Source organism: Antechinus flavipes, chromosome 2, assembly GCF_016432865.1.
Source record: "Antechinus flavipes isolate AdamAnt ecotype Samford, QLD, Australia chromosome 2, AdamAnt_v2, whole genome shotgun sequence".
Classification (NCBI taxonomy): Eukaryota; Metazoa; Chordata; class Mammalia; order Dasyuromorphia; family Dasyuridae; genus Antechinus; species Antechinus flavipes.
Genome location: NC_067399.1, coordinates 388693909 through 388709702, shown reverse-complemented (window position 1 = coordinate 388709702; position 15794 = coordinate 388693909). Strand labels below are relative to the sequence as shown.

General features: G+C 41.9%; 1 long non-coding RNA gene across 1 annotated transcript; it reads right to left on the bottom strand.

The window, feature by feature from the left end:
* Positions 1-1494: 1494 nt before the first annotated feature.
* LOC127546519 (uncharacterized) lies at positions 1495-3694 on the bottom strand. The gene is made up of 2 exons (XR_007950033.1): positions 3455-3694; positions 1495-2082 (listed from the first exon to the last, which is right to left on the bottom strand). It is a non-coding gene; the product is annotated as an uncharacterized LOC127546519 (long non-coding RNA).
* Positions 3695-15794: the final 12100 nt, after the last annotated feature.

Sequence of the window (15794 nt, the reverse complement as noted above, 5' to 3'; positions counted from 1 at the left end):
GTAAATATAGAGGGAAATAGATAAGACTGAGAGGGCATAGTACTCTAAGATGTCAGGACTTCAAGGAAAGAAAGGAGAAAAGGAAGGGAAGAAGGAAGAAAAAAGGAAAGAAGGAAGGAAGGAAGGAAGGAAGGAAGGAAGGAAGGAAGGAAGGAAGGAAGGAAGGAAGGAAGGAAGGAAGGAAGGAAGGAAAGGAAGGAAGGAAAGGAAGGAAGGAAAGGAAGGAAGGAAAGGAAGGAAGGAAAGGAAGGAAGGAAAGGAAGGAAGAAAGGAAGGAAGGAAGGAAGGAAGGAAGGAAGGAAGGAAGGAAGGAAGGGAAGGAAGGAAGGAAAGGAAGGAAGGAAGGAAGGAAGGAAGGAAGGAAGGAAAGGAAGGAAGGAAGGAAGGAAAGGAAGGAAGGAAGGAAGGAAGGAAAGGAAGGAAGGAAGGAAGGAGGAAGAGAGAGGAAGGGAGGGAAAGAGGGAAGGAGAAAAAGAGGGAAAAGGGAAGGAAGGAGGGAGGGATGGAAAAAGGAAGGGAAAATGAATGAAGGTAGAGAGGGAGGCAGGGAGAGAGAAAGGAAGGAATGGAAGGAGGAAGAAAGAAAACAAGCATTTATTAAGTGCCTTCTGTGTGCCAGGTACTGTCGTAAGTACTTTACAAATATTATTTCATTTGATTCTCACAACAGTCATGAGAGAGTAAATGCTAAAATCCCCATTTTACATTTGAAGAAATAGAAGCAAACACAGATTAAGTGTCTTGCTCAGGTTCACAGAGTTAGTATACATCTAAGACTGGATTTGAACTCAGGTTTCCTTGACAAAGCCCAGCACTCTATCCACTGTTTTACCTAGCTACCTTTAAAGATCATATGATCCAATTCTCTCATTTTACAGAGGAGGAAACTGAGGCTGAGAAAATGTAAGTGACTCCCCAAAAGTCACGAAGCTAATTAAGTGGCAGAACTGAGACTAAAACCAGATCTCTGGACTTTTAACTGGGTGTGTTAATAATATACCACACTGTAATTCTGCCTTGAAGTAAGAATGTAGAAATGATGGTCTTTAAGGTCCATTCCAGCTGGAGATACCCTCAGTCTTTGACTGGGGCTTCTTACTCATGTGATATGGAAGAGAGAACACTGCATTTGGAGTTAGTAAAATTATATTCAAATTCAAATTCTAGCTTGCCACTTAGTAGCTCATGAGTTACATCCCCTCTCTGGGTTTCAGTTTCCTCTTCTGTTAAATGAGGGAGTGAAATTAGATTATCACTAACGTCCCTTTTGGGTATAACAATTTATAAATCAAATTGAAATCAAATGATGTCTAATCCCCCAGAACCTCAGTTTCCTTATTTGTCAAATGGGGACAATAAGACACTCTCTCCCAGATGGTTGAGAGACTCTGGGTTTCTTCCCCATACCCTAAAGGCAGAACCCAATGAGCAGTTTTTTCCAGTTTTTCTAAATCAATCCAACTGGAGATAAACAGGACATGCATAATAGGCAGGTTTGCACTGCAGCATTTTTTGGTTTATTTGGAGTCAACACTCCTGATTTTTACAACAGGACGGTCCCCTGGGTAGGATCCTCCTTTCTGAAGTCATCCTCCCTGCCCCTCTCTGGGTGAGCAGAAAGGGCTGAGGACCAAGACTCCAGCCTTGCATTTCCAGGATCTGGCCACCTTTAGCCAGCCTCAGGACAATCTTTGCCCCCCCCCCCCAAACCTCATCCCATCCCATCCATCTCATCAGAGAGGGAATTTATGTTCTTCCAAACCCTGGTCCACAGAATCCCTATATGTTACTCCTGACCATGAACTGATGTGTTTGTCCTCTGAGAAAGGGCAAAATGCCTTGGATTGGGTTGGCTCTTCCAGTTGCCCCAGAATCTGGACTGCATGCGTCGAGAAGGTTGCGCAGATGGCGAGTGCCTGTCTCTGGATGGATGAGCGGCTGGAGCTGCCATTCCCCTCATGTCAGCCTGTGGAAGCCTGATTCATCTCTCTTCCCCTGGGAGCCTGCGGGAGGAGATACTGTGAAGAGATGGGCCCCAGAACAGACCCAACTCAATTCAAGGAGAAGGAGTAGAGATGAGTCCTAGAAGGAAAGGGAAAAAGGGAGCAGGGTTAAAGGCAGAAATCAGCTATACTCTCCCTACTTTCCCAAAGGTCTGAACAAAGGAAAATGGGGAAATCTGGGGCTAAAGAGCAAAAGACTCTCCAACCAGAATGGCTGAGGCTCTATTTAATTCAATTTAACTAACATTGATTAGGACAGCTAAGTGGCCCCATGGATAGGGTGCCAAGGCTGGAGTCAGGAAGACTCATCTTTCCCGAGTTCAAACCTGACTTCAGAGACTAGCTGTGTGACTCTGGGCTAGTCATTTAATACTATTGGCCTCGGTTTCCTCATCTGTAAAATGAACTGAAGAAGGAAATGGCAAACTCCTTCAATATCTTTGCCAAGGAAACCACAAATGAGGTCACAGAGAGTCAAATGCAACTAAAAACAAAGTTTTTGTTTGTCACAAACAAACATTTATTAAGCACTTACTCTGTGATACAAGGGAAAGAGAACTAGATTTTAAATCAAGGGATAAAGGTTCAAATCTTGGTTCTGTCCCTTATCATGTGATCATGTGATTCTCTGGGACTCATCTGTAAAACAAGGAGGTTGGACTAGAGAGCTTCTTGGTTTCATCTATGATTCTATTTCAAGATACTATGCAAAGGCAGAAATGAAACTAGTTCTTGACCTCAGGGAGCTTACACTCTAGTGAATGGAAAGAAGCAACATGTACACAGAAAAAGTAAGGGAGAATTCTCATAATTAGGGAGAGCTTTCGGGATAGTACCTGTGCTGAGTCTTGAAAGGGGGTTTCTAAGAACCAGGGATGAGGCGTCCCTTGATCAAGAAAAGGGGTCAAGGAAATCTCCATTGGCCTATATGAGTTTCAAACCATAGACTCCTAGGGACCTAAGAAAGGGACCTTTAGAGATTAACTCCCTCATTTACACATGGGAAAGACAAAGCTCAGGGAGAGTTGTTAGCCTAAGATCACATATCCAGTAAGAGACAAAGCTGCCACTAGATTCCAAGCTTCCAGTTTATTTTTTATTGTACTCGGCTGTAATCTCTGCCCAGAAGTAAGGGACTGGACAAAATGACCCTTCTGGGAACATCCCACCTTTGGATTCTCTTAGCTTCTGACTGATGTAATAATAATCCCTTAGGTCAACCAAGCTGCCTGTCCTTGATTTTCTCCAGGGCCCTTGGGTTCCTAGCCTTGGGCTCCTTCACCATCTGGCTCCATTCCCTCTCCTCCCCCCAGCTGCCCCCACTCCCATACCCTCCCCTCAGTCTAGCCTAATTTTTTTCCCTTCCTTGGATTCAGGTCACTGCTCCTCGTCCTCTCTCCTCCACCGAGAATGTGACTAATTCCCTCCCTTCATTTGCAGGATATTGTTACCTGGGAGGTATTTATAGCCAGCCAGCCTGCATCCCCTGCGTCTCTCCTGTCTTCCTGAGGCCTTCAACTCTATTCCCACATGCTGGTTCCCAAGCCTGCCTGCCATCGTTTCCCTTCAACCCACCCAACCACAGTCTTCCCCCAGCTCTCTGTATGGGAAAAGGGGAGGGCCTGGGCATTCAGAATCCAGCCTGAGCTTCCTATGTACTGCCCACAGGGCAGCTCTAGCCCTCCCTTAGATTCTCCTCCCTCTTTTCATTAATCCCTTCCCTTCTCTTCCTCTTCCTGTGTTAACCTCATTTACAATTCATTCCTTCCCCCACAAAATAGCACTGACAAGGTATCAGGGAGGACCTGTGATTGGTCGGCCCCTTTCCAAATCTGGAAGAACACGCCTGAGTCACCATGGAACAGCAGTGAGGGTTCCAGATACCTGCACCCTAGGGTTTGACCTGTTTGATTCAGGAGGGGGGAGGAGGGGAATACAATCAACAGAGTGACCTGAGTCAGTGAGGACCCCAGAATGGTGATGGGCCAGGTAGCAGTGATAGCAATGATGTTGTTGGATAATCTCTCGACTGGGAAATAATGAGGCTAAACTAGGGAAAGGACTGAGGGAGGAAGGGGAGGCAGTGACCATGTGGACTAGAAATGGTAAAAACAGGAAAGAAAGGGTCTGAGGATAGAAAGATATGAGTGAGAGTCAGGGTTATTTTCTGGTCTCTCAGAGAATAAGATTGTGGGATGTCAAATGTCACTCCCATTTATATAGTACTTTAAAATACATAGAGTCTTTAGGATTATGATTTAGAATGAATACAGTTGGGGGAAATCCTATATTTGCATGTCACATAGGACTCATGCCTTCTGGCATGAAGCTCTCTGAGCCCTTTTCAGGGGTGCTCATCCACCTTGGGTGTCTACCTTCACCCAGCTTTCACCTGTGGCTCCAAGAAACATGGGAGGGGCCACACCCCAGGAAAACCATTTCTGCTGACAAGTTGAGGGTAATCCACAGGCCTGAAAGCCAGCAATGAGTTAGCCAAGCAGGTGAAGACTTCCTCTGGCAGAATGGGTGAATGAGAACAATATTCTAATAGCCATAAAGACAACAGGAGCAGGTACTTTGGAGCACTTAGAACACATTGAAAATGCCAAGGTCAACCCCTGCATCTTGACTTCTGTCTTGCCACCTTGCCATCTTGAACTTTGCCAAAAACTTGCCAAAGTCTTGAATTTTAATGATTCTGGGAGAAAAAGTAAGACCGAAGATTTTGTACAATTCTGTCTCATTTAAATCTAATTCACATGCCCCATGATGTTATTGGTCCTTGGAAATAAAAGATGAACAACAGCAGCAACACATATATTATATGTAAATTCGTATATACATATGATATATCTAGTACTGGAAGGAACCCTTGCAGTCATCTAGTCTACCCCCATCTCCACCCTCATTTTACAGCTGGAGAAATTGAGGCCCAGAATACTTAAGTGACTTGCCCAGAATCATACAACTATTAAGTCTGGGATGAGATTTGAACTCATTCCTTACCTCAAGTTCAACACTATATTCATTATTCTAAATGCATAAAAACAAAAACTACACCTAAAAATAAGGATAAATACAAATAAATAAATGTCTGAGATAGGATTTGAAACTAGATTTTCAAACTCCAAGTCCAGCATACTTTTTTATTATAGTTTTTTACTTACAAGTTATATGCATGGGTAATTTTTCAGTATTGACAGTTGCAAATCCTTTTGTTCCAATTTTCCCCCTCCTTCCCCCTATCCCCTCCCCCAGATGCAGGATGACCAATACATGTTAAATATGTTAAAGTATAAGTTAAATACAATATATGTATACATGTCCATACAGTTATTTTGCTGTACAAAAAGAGTCGGATTTTGAAATAGTGTACAATTAGTCTGTGAAGGAAAGCAAAAGTGCAAGTAGACAAAAATAGAGAGACTGGGAATTCTATGTAGTGGTTCTTAGTCATCTCCCAGAGTTCTTTCACTGAGTGTAGCTGGTTCAGTTCATTATTGCTCCTTTGGAACTGATTTGGTTCATCTCATTGTTGAAGAGGGCCACGTCCATAAGAATTGATCATCATATAGTATTGTTGTTGAAATATATAATGATCTCCTGGCCCTGCTCATTTCACTCAGCATCAGTTCATGTAAGTCTCTCCAGGACTTTTTGAAATCATCCTGCTGGTCATTTCTTACAGAACAATAATATTCCATAATATTTATAAACCACAATTTATTCAGCCATTCTCCAATTGATGGGTATCTACTCAATTTCTAGTTTCTGGCCACTACAAAGAGGGCTGCCACAAACATTCTTGCATGGACAGGTCCCTTTCCCTTTCTTAAGATCTCTTTGGGATATAAGCCCAGTAGAAAGTCAAAGGGCATGCACAGTTTGATAGCTTTTTGAGTTTAATTCCAAATTGCTCTCCAGAATGGCTGGATGTATTCACAATTCCACCAACAATGTATCAGTGTCCCTGTTTTCCCACATTCCCTCCAACATTCCACATTATCTTTCCCTGTCATTCTAGCCAATCTGACAGGTATGTAGTGATATCTCAGAGTTGTCTAATTTGCATTTCTCTGATTAATAATGACTTGGAGCATCTTTTCATATGGCTAGAAATAGTTTCAATTTCTTCTTCTGAGAATTGTCTGTTCATATCCTTTGACCATTTATCAATTGGAGAATGACTTAATTCTAGTCCAGTATTCTAACCCAAGAGAAGCTTTGAGGTCCTTGAACAATTCTGATGGCCATGGGAAGCTAGGCACTGGCCCCAGTGTCTGCGGGCCCTGAATTCAAATGTGACCTCAGACATTTACTAGTGGTGTGACTCTGGGCAAGCCACTTAGCTAAAACTAAAACAATCAATTCTGATGCCCAGATTATTCAGAATCCAGCGAAGATGAAGCCAAAGGAAACCCCAAAGACAGAAAAGAATTACTAAATAAGACAGGACAACTAGGTGGCACTGGCCCTGAAGTTGGGAGGACCTGAGTTCAAATTCAAGTTCAGATACTTAACACTTAATGTGTGACCCTAGGCAAGTCACTTAATTCCAATTGCTTTGGCGAGAGAGAGAGAGAAAGAAAGAAAGAAAGAAAGAAAGAAAGAAAGAAAGAAAGAAAGAAAGAGAGAAGGAAGGAAGGAAGGAAGGAAGGAGAAAGAAAGAAAGAGAGAGAGAAAGAAGGAAGGAAGGAAGGAAGGAAGGAAGGAAGGAAGGAAGGAAGGAAGGAAGGAAGGAAGGAAGGAAGGAAGGGAGAAAGAAAGAAAGAAAGAAAGAAAGAAAGAAAGAAAGAAAGAAAGAAAGAAAGAAAGAAAGAAAGAAAGAAAGAAAGAGAAAAGGAAAGAAAAAAAGGAAGAAGGAAGGAAACAGAAAGAACAGCTTCCCAGTTATCTCTGCATATAAAGATCTGCAGATACCTGGCTGTCAATATTGTTCAGGACAGGAATGTAAAGGTAATTCCCAGAGGTGTACTGGAGCCAGCTTATTGGGGTTCCCAAGAGCAGACTGATGAATTCAACCTGGGAAATAGCAAACACTACAAATCATGGCTTAAATTATTGTTCTATTAATTGTCTGCACTTAAGAAAGGAATGGATGTTGGTAGAGTTGTGAACTGACCCAAACATTCGGGAGAAGAGTTTGGAACTATGCACAAAGGGCTATAAAACTGTGCATAATGTTTTATTCAGCAGTGCCATTACTGGGTCTGTATCCCAAAGAAATCATAAAAGAGAAGAAAGGGCCCAAATAAGCAAAAGTGTTTGTAGCAGCTCTTTTTGTGGTGACAAAGAATTGGAAACTGAGTGGATGCCCATCATTTGGGGAAAGGCTGAGTAAGTTATGGTATATGAACGTAATGGATTATTATTGTTCTATAAAAAATGATGAACAGGCTGATTTTAGAAAAGCCTGGAAAGTTTTATATGAACTGATACTGAATGAAGTGAGCAGAACCAGGAAAACACTGTAAACAGCAACAGCAAGATTGTATGATGATCAAGCATGATAGACTCGGCTCTTCTCAGTAATTCAATGATCCAAGACAATTTCAATAAACTTTGGATGAAAAATGCCATCTGCAATCCAGAGAGAGAACTATGGAGACTGAATGTGGTTTGAAGCATAGTATTTTCACCTTTTTGTTTGTTTTCTTTCTCATGGTTTTTTCCCTTTTGTTCCTATTTTTCCCTCCCAGCATGACTCATATGGAAAGATATAAATAATGAATGTACACATATGACCTAAAAAAAGTAATATAAAAAGAAAGCAATGGAGAAAATGTTAATCATTTAGATCAAACTTTAAAAGTATGTAATTAATATATTTATTTTTCTTCTTTTCTGGAAAGCCAGTAGTTAAACATTTCCCAGAATATCCCTGCATTTTAATCTTCTCACCAAGAATAGTTCTTCCTTTAGAAAGAGAAGTAGCCAACAACTATTGATTGAACTCATAGTTGCATTTTTTTTTATATGTGGTAGCAAAAACGAGGTCAAAAATAGAGAGCAATAGATTAAGAAATGAATGAACAAATAGTGTATCTTAGCTTCATAGGTTTGGAGTTGAAGGGACCAAATTTCTCATTTTACATATGAAGAAAAAGTAGCTGAGAGAGGTTGTGACTTGACTAGAGTCACACAGCAAATAAATGTCTAAAGCAAGTTCTGAACTCAGGTCCTCCCAACTCTACACTTCCCCAATATGCCACCTAACTACTGTTGAGTCATGAGCAATGAGACATAGGATGTTATCTAGATATCAAAGTGGATGGAGTGTAGGACCTGGAGTCAGAAAGATTCATCTTCCTAAATCCAAATCTGGCTTCAGATACTTACTAGTGTGTTTCCCTGAGCAAGTCATTTAAGCCCATTTATCTCAGTTTTTTCATCTATCAAATGATCTGGAGAAGGAAATGAACAACTACTCCAGTATCTTTGCCAAGAAAATCCCAAGTAGGATCACAGTAAGTCAGACACAATTGGACAATAAAGAGAGACATGAAAAAAATTGTATGAATTGATAGACTAAAATAAGTAAGAACTAGAGAACAATATATACAATGATGACAAATATTGAAATGAAACAAACCCAACATGTAGCGAAATTCTTATTAATGATAATGACCATTCTCAGCTCAATTGAGTAAATGCTAGAACTCATATCATTCCTCTTAGTAAAGAAGTAGAGAACCACAGGTCTAGTGTGCAAGAACGTGATATCAGACATTGTTCCTGGATTAATTTTCCTTGATAATGGAGTGAAACTAGAACCTAAGTATGTATTTGGAAGCTTCCCAGGGAATAAATTGTTTACAAGTTGCTTAGATAATATTTTTTGTTTTAATTTTCTACAAATCAATGTACCCTGAATTCCTCTCATCAAATCAAGAGATTCCTAACAATTAGGACCATATCTTCTTATCCCTAAATTGCAGGAGTAAGAACTTCCCAAAGGTGAGAGCCTTGTCTTCATAATGCAAGGGCTTACTACGAATCCCAGGAGGGAAGGACCCCTCCAAAAAAAATGCATTATAAAGTTGTACCTGATTCTTCAAGACACCATTTGGGATTTTCTTGGCAAAGATAGGAAAGTGATGTGCCATTGTCTTCTCCAGCTCATTTGACAGATGAGGAAACTGAGGCAATAGTCATGTGGTTTGCAGTGTCACACAGTGTATGCATCCATATTTGAACTCATAAAAAAGAATTTTCCTATCACGAGACCTGTCACTCCATCCACTGCCCCATCTAGCTGTCTTACATTCAAAATATATCACCCTAATGTCACAATGATTCAATGTTAGAACCAGGAAACTAGTCCAGCCCCCTTGTTTTAACATATTTTTTTACAATATTTATTTTTCTAATTTATTGATCCATTTTATTTTAAAGCAAAAACTTGTTTCCAAATAACCTCCCTACAAAGAACATCTTCACAAATAAAGAGCTTGCTGATTGTCAACAGGTTTTAACTTTTAATGGCATAGTACTATCATCGATTACAGTATTTAACTTGTTTTGTTGCCTCTCAGTGTGGACCTCATTTTCATCGTTGCAGTCACTTTATTTATTGTTTTTTGTTGTTTTTTTCCACACTGTATCACTTCATAGGAGTCTACCCACCTTTCTCCAAATGTGCAAAATTCACCATTTTTTATATACACAATAATATTCCTTTACTGTTGCAGAACCAGGGCTTCCTTGCACATGCAATTCCCTCTTCCTCTCCCATCTCCCAAACTCCTTCCCCTTTTCTTCCCCAAACCCCAGAAATGCCGCTTCAGCATCTATTCAAAACCATAGCTAATGGTCCCCCACTGATGGGTTTACTTTTATAAGCTAGAGATCATATTGACTCAAAGCAACAGGCATTTAATTAAATGGTGTAGCGATATAAGAGACAAGATTTTCCCCTCATACACATGGAGTACATTCTCCCATGGGCTGCTGTACCATTTGTGGTAAAGGCACACATTCAGAAAATAATGGGGGATACACATATGGAGGACACATAGTGGGAAACATGTGGCCAAGGACCATTTGTAAAGAGGCGGACACACACAGAGACACACAGACTCACAGACACCACATATCCAAGTGTCCAGGGCACAGACATAGAGCATACATATTTGGCCAACACTTGACCCAGCCAACTCACATCTCCACCATTGTCAAGCTACTAATACCCTCTCGTGCTATCGTTGCATTTCTCTCTGAGGAACTCAGCATCACCCTTCTTTGCTAGTCATTTTCTCTGCTCTCCATCATCATCTTCAGCCTAAAGCACCAAGTATTGGTCTCTGCTACCATGGGCTGCAGTGTAGCCTCTCCCTGGTCAGGGAGAAATGAATCTCTTTGGGGACATAAATTAATGTTATAAGCCACCAGACCCAGTCAGGAAGCCAACAAAGCCACCAGAATGCCCATGAAATAAGGTCTATCTTTTGGCTATATTTTCAGAATCCTGGCCCAAGTTAATTATCTTACATGGAGTCAGAAAATTCCTCTTAGATCTCTTATTGTCCATCTACATTTCCCAAACCTTCCCATATGGGAGATTCCACCAGATAAAACCCCACAGGAATTGTGTGAGGGCTGGAGTGGCTCTCTAATTGGCATGCAAATGAACAGGGAGACAAAAACAAAAGTATTAGATGAACCATCCCCATTCCTGCATTTATTATGTACACCTACCTAACTACCTGCAACACAACTGCAGATTTTTGTCCTATATGAGGTCAACACATGCTGCGAGTCACTCTCCACTTGATATCATTTATTTCCACTATACCCCAATCATTGAAAATATATTTTGTTTCTGTCCAGGTAATGCTATTTTAAAATCTGGATCTCTTCTTCTATCAATGAATATATCTCTCCTAACCGTCAAATGATTTCCTTGGGGGATAGTACTAGAAGCCGACTCATTAATTCAAGGCCAAAGATTCATTTTACAGAAATGGAAACTGAGGCCTAGAAAAAGGAAATGAATCAGACAATTAGGGTATGTAGAAGAGATTAGGAAGTGGATGAACGCTTTTGTGAGTCACAGAAGCATTGGGTTTTCCAGCTGGAAGAGCTGGTTCTCAAAGTATGGTCTAGAGAATCCTGAGGATCTCTGAAATCCTTTTAGAGGGTCTACAAATTCAAAAATAGTTTTTATTTCCAATATGATAAATGTCTATAAATATAATCCAGATAAACAAAAACACTTTGGAGAGATCCTCAATAATGTTTAATAGGATAAAGATACTGAAAACAAAAGTTTGAGAACCGCTGCCATAGAGTGAAGGAAATATAATAATTGTGAGAATGACCACCATCATCTGGATTGAAAAAAAAAAGATTAGAAGAAAGGGTTTCCTTTTTTCTTACTCCTGTATGATAGAGTTATCATGAATTATTTAGGGAAACTGAGTATATTTGTCGTAGGATGTCAGAATGATGAGGGTCCTTAATGATTACCTAATCTAACCTTCTCATTTTAGAATAAGGACAAGAGGCCCAGAAAGAAGCAGTCTCTTGCTTAAAGTCATAAAAATAGTAAATGGCAGATTGATCTCTAAAGCCCAGATCTTCTAAATCTCAGCTCCATTTTATCACAGCTTAGAGCCCTTTCCCAATTCTTGAGGATGATTTCAAGAGTACAATCAGGCCTTTCCTAGTCCTTCCCTACCCATTCTATCCCTTTTGACTCCATCACAGACAGAATCTTAGAAAAGAAAGACTGTGAGGATGATCCATGGTTGGTGGAGTCAGAGTGGACTCAGAGAGAGGGAGAGAGAGAGAAAGAGAAAAAGAGACAGAGACAGAGAGACTGAGACAGAGACAGAGACAGACATAGAGACAGAAACGGGGACAGGGAGACAGAAATAAAGAGACAGAGAAAGGGATAGGGAGAGGGAAAGAGAGAGAGAGGGAGACAGAGACAGACAGAGAGAGAGAGACAAGCGGGGAGAGAGAGGAAGAGAGGGAAAAGGAGGAGAGGGAGACAGACAAAACAACACTCATCCCATTCAACAATTAAGTGAACATTTATTATTAGGTGCCTACTATATGCCTTTACATAAATATATAAGAAGTCCTATAAGACTTCTAAGGAAAGCTCAGAGAAGAGGAGAGGGAAGACCACATCATGTACATGAGCAAACATTCTTCTCTCCCTTTCTTCCAAGACCACCTTCTCCAAGAAGTCTTTTCTGATTGTTTTGAAAGCTTTATTAATGTTTCTCCCTGCCTTTTTTCCTTTTTTTTTCCCCTCCTGAGGTAACTGGGGTTAAGTGACTTGCCCGGGGTCACACAGCTAAGTGGTGTCTGAGACCAGATTTGAACTCAGGTCTTCCTGACTCAATCTATTGCACAACCTAACTGCCCCCCTACCTTTAAAATATATAGATATAGATATAGATATGTGTGTGTATATATATATGTATATATATATATTTTGTTTCTTCTCAGTAAAGCGACCTAACTACCCACCCAACAGAATCTTCCCTGAGGCAGCTGGCATGAAGTGACAGAAAGTCAGACAGACTCTAATTCAAATGTGGCTTCAGACACTTACTGACCTTGAGCAAGTCACTTAACCATTATCTGTCTCAGTTTCATCATCTGTAAAATGGGGATAATAATAGTTTCCACCTCCCAGGGTTGTTGTAAGAATCAAATGAGTTAATATTTGTAAAGCACTTAATACAGTGCCTGGCACATGGTAAGCCCTCTAAAAAAGTTAGCTATTATTGCAATAAACCAAGAAATATATTTAAACAAAATCAATCAAGGCATTTGTCTGTCTGCAAAGGCATGAGTCATGACACACCAGTGGCCCATCACCTCCCTTCAGAGAAGCTGGAGGCGTGCTTCAGGAGCAAGCCTTGGCACAATTGATCACTGCATTGAACAGAGTTCTGAAGTTCCTCAATGTCAATTTCCTTTTCATGATAATGGCACCTGAACTTAAGAAGGCCTGATGGGAGCTGAGAAGAAGCAGACATCTTTTCATCTTAAGCAGAGCAGACTGGGAAGGAGACCCTTCTTCCTGAGAGCTTGAGAAGTGTGTTTATATGGAAGGGAGGAAAGGGAAGGAAGGGGAGCTATGCAATAAAAATACCAGCTCCCACTTGTAGGTGTTCTAAGGTTAGTGAGCAATCCCCCCAACTTTTCCATTTTACAAATGGGGAAACTGAGGCTGTATCATGGGACTTGGGCCAAATTCTCACAATTAGTAAACAACAAAGCTGGAATTCAAACTGAGATGTTTTGACTGATTGGTATTTGAATTTTACTGAACCTTCTACCAGAGATTTGGCAGCTGGATTTAGAGCGATGAAATTAGACCTAAGGAAGATTGTAAAGGGAAATAAAGATGATCAAATCTGCCTCTGTTTCATCACGTTGTGACTGGGGGTAGAGGCAGGAAGACAGTTTCAATGCAACTCCTAACTATTGTAGCCCCCTGCTCCACAGCTTACAAGACCAGGGATGAGACCCAGGACATCTGAGTTCTGTTCCAGATTTTAATAGTATTCTTGAGATTTAGAGTTGGGAGGAACCCTAGAGGTCATGCAATCCAACACTTTCATTTAATAGATAAGGAAACCAAGGCCAAGAATGGTGAAATGTCTTATATAAATGTCACACAAGTCATCAATGACAGGGAAGAGCTATGGTTCTAATAAAGGCTTGAGTATCCTCACCGTATGAACTCCAGCAAGTTACTTCTCTTCTCTGCCTCAGTTTCACCATTGGTAAAATAAGAAAATTAGAGTCGTTGATCTTTAGGGACCCTTCCTTCTCCAGAATGAGTAAATAAGATCTAATTGCAAGAGCACACACACACACACACACACACACACACACACACACACTGACGGGTGAAAGAGCAGGGAGGGTAAAGGTCAGTGGGGGTCTCCAGCCAATACCTTCGCCATGTCCCCACCCACTATCCCCCCCCCCAAACCGGCGGGTGTTTATACTGATGAAACATGGTGTATACAAATAATTAAATGGAAGAATTGGAGTGATTAGGGCAGATGATTATTGTCAAATTATGATTTATCTTGTAGTAGAATTAGTATTCCCCCAAAGGGTTCCGTCTAGCGAGGAGCCCGCCACCGGGCCCATGATTAATCGCTGTCTCCAGAAGGTCACCTACAGCCATTGCAGATTAACTCAGTGGGGAAAGTTCTTTCGGTAATTCAAGCTGTTGTTCTCACAACCTGTCATCTCCTGCTGAAAAGGACGGTTGCATCCGGGAGCCCACGGCCTTCACCACAACCTCCCCCCTTCCCCCTTTCCTCTCCAACACACCAGGCTCTCCTGGACATGGGAACATGATGTATGGTGCAGCCAGACATGGGTGACCAAGGTAGCAAGGCGCCAAGTGGGGACAAAGGATGGCTAGTTTTTTTTGGCACCACCCTCCCACACCCCCGCACAGGCCGTCAGCAGGAGGTGGCTTCTCAGGGAGGAAGGAATGAGGTAGCCAGAAGTCAGAGGCATAGGAAGAAGGGATGGAGCAGGGGATGAGCAGGGAGACCAGGAAACAACAAAAGTGGGCTGTTTGCTCTATTGCAAAGGCTGGCTGCAATTAGAAAGAAAATTGGATTTTCCCACGTCCAGGAGACAGCTGGGAGCAGGAGCCAAGACAGAGTGCGGAGGGGAGTCAGAGTTGGGGGGGAGCAGGAAGCTAGTTCAGTTATCAGACCCCATCTCTACCAGCTGGCTGGAGGACCCTAAGGTATCTCAGAGCTGCTGAGGTCAGTAACTCAGGGACCTGGATCCTAAAAGGGGAGTTTCCTCCTCCCCCATCCCCCAGTACTGGTCCTCCTAAGAGTGAACAATGGCCCCAAGGGGGTTAGTCAGTTAGGTCTGTGGTCAAACCCAGCCCTAAGTGAGGAGAAGCGGGAGGAAGACCCTGGGGCAAGACAGGGAGGAAGAGGGATGGTGGGTCCTCGGTGAACCTATTAATGAAGTTACTTCAGAACATCAGGCAGGGTACGTATGGCCTGGCCTATTGTGACAGAGGGAAGCTGCCTTCCCCTCTCCCCCACCCCATCCCAATGTCCTTAGTCCTGCCCTTGGCAGGGCTGCCTTCTGCCTGTTTACTGGTCCTTGGCTCCTTCCCTCTGCTTTCATTTGCCAGTGGTGCCTTCAGCCATCCCCCTGGCTCTGTCCCATTTATCTCTGAGCTTCAGGGTACTGCTCCCCCTGAATGTTAATAGGGCCTCCTTTCAGGCTTTCTGCCTGGATCCCCTGTAGTGGAGAAGGGGGAGGGAGAGAGACAGAGACTTAGAGACATAGAAAGAGAAAGAGAGACGGAGAGAGTCAGGACTTGGCACTTTCTTTGCTCTGCCTGGCCTTGGGATGCTAAGCGCCTGACCCTGAAACTGGGCCTTTTTGCTCTCCAAAAGATAATAGCAGCCAAGTGACCCAAGTTAAGAGGGAGGGGGATCGAGCCCATGAAGAGAGAAGTTAGAAGATTTTCATGTGTGAGGGACAGGGGTAAGGGTTTTGACTGGGGTGGGAGAAGGGTTCAAAATCTGATCCAGGGAATAAAAGATCAGAATTCAAGCAATAAAAAGAACTAGAAAGGGCCAGATTTCAAGAGGTGAAAGCTATGAGGACTACAAAATCTCAGTACAAAATTCAAGAATGGGAAGGAACAGTTTCTTAAACTTTTTCCACTAATGACTTTTTTCACCCAAAAAAATGTTTATATGACCCCAAGTATGTATGTGTGTATAAAATAGGCAAACATTTATTGATAATTAATCATCATTTCATAAC